This window comes from Urocampus carinirostris, chromosome 1, assembly GCF_059441175.1.
Source record: "Urocampus carinirostris isolate Australia breed hairy pipefish chromosome 1, RoL_Ucar_1.0, whole genome shotgun sequence".
NCBI lineage: Eukaryota > Metazoa > Chordata > Actinopteri > Syngnathiformes > Syngnathidae > Urocampus > Urocampus carinirostris.
The window spans coordinates 3,053,315-3,054,703 of NC_142349.1; the positions used below are offsets into that span (position 1 = coordinate 3,053,315).

General features: G+C 45.5%; 1 pseudogene; it reads left to right on the top strand.

Annotated features, from left to right (window-relative positions):
* Positions 1-654, top strand: LOC148373256 (uncharacterized; annotated as a pseudogene).
* Positions 655-1,389: the final 735 nt, after the last annotated feature.

Sequence of the window (1,389 nt, forward strand, 5' to 3'; positions counted from 1 at the left end):
ATGTTTGGTGCCGTGGACACCACTGCTAGCGTGGGTTGTAGCGAACCTGCTAGTCCAGTTAGCATTAGCCCTAAACGGCTTGCTGAACACGGTGAGCCAATCCAGACACATAATAAATTCAGCCCCCTAGCTAATCCCAATCCATCCCGGTTTACTGGCTCCCTCACCCTAGTTATAGGTGACTCCATCACCCGTAACATAAAGCTTAGCAACCCAGCCAAGGTTATGTGTATTTCTGGGCCCAGCATTGAGATTAATTTGAGGGAGCTGACATGCAAACCTAGACACCTGGACAGGGCTAGCTACACCGATATAATCATTCACGTCGGCTCTAATGATACTCAGATGAGGCAATCTGAGATTACAAAGAAAAATATTGCTAGGGCCTGTAATCCCGCCAGAACGATGAGTCGGCATTGAGTAATTGTCTCTGGCCCCTAGCCAGCGAGAAGCAATGATGAGAGGTTTAGCAGACTAGTCTCGCTCAACCGGCGGCTGGCAGATTTCTGTAGTCAGCAGGGATTTAGGTACGTGGATAACTGGCCCGCTTTCTGGGGCCGACCTGACCTGCTGAGGGGAGACGGCCTTCACCTTAACTAGGAAGGTGCTCTTACTCTTTCCAACAATATGGAGTACTGTTTAAGCCTTCCATGACATGGTACACTAGTGCAGGCCAGGTCACAGGTGATTAGTGAGCCTGTAACCATGGGTGTGGAGTCTGTGTTGCTAGAGTTACAATAACTTGCGCTATGCTAGATTCATGCAATTCACATAGTTTTTGTAGTTTAGAGCATTCTGTTGCCTGCACCACACACACTGATCTGTACTCTTCTATAGCATCTTCTTCTGTATTTCTTACCCCTAATTTTCCCTTGTTAGGTGAGGAGGGAGAAGAAAAAACATTATTTTCTACTGCTATTCATCCTGTTACTCCACGTGTCCACAATATTCCTGTGGTATGGAATTTAGGCCGCACCTGCCGCCATGCAAGGCACAAGATGCGGGACTGGCAGCATAATCTTGTGGAGTTTACCACTCAGGTTACCACTAAGGTTCAAAAACTCGGTAAACGGTTCAGCTCGGTTACCAGTGCTGAAGCTTGGTCTTCTTAATATTAGATCACTAGCTTCCAAAGCTTTACTTGTCAATGACCTTATTAGTGATCACAATCTTAACCTAATTGGCCTTTGTGAGACCTGGTTAAAACCAAATTAGTTTGTAGTGCTAAATCAGGCTTCTCCCCTAACTTTTTGAGTTCGCAAAAAAAGGTGGCGGTGTTGTCTTATACCGTAAGTATGTATACATTTTCGCCCGGTACCTCTACTGTTTTTAAAACGTATGAAGCACTTGTTATGAGGTCCTCAATGTCAACACCAATTTATGTAGTTG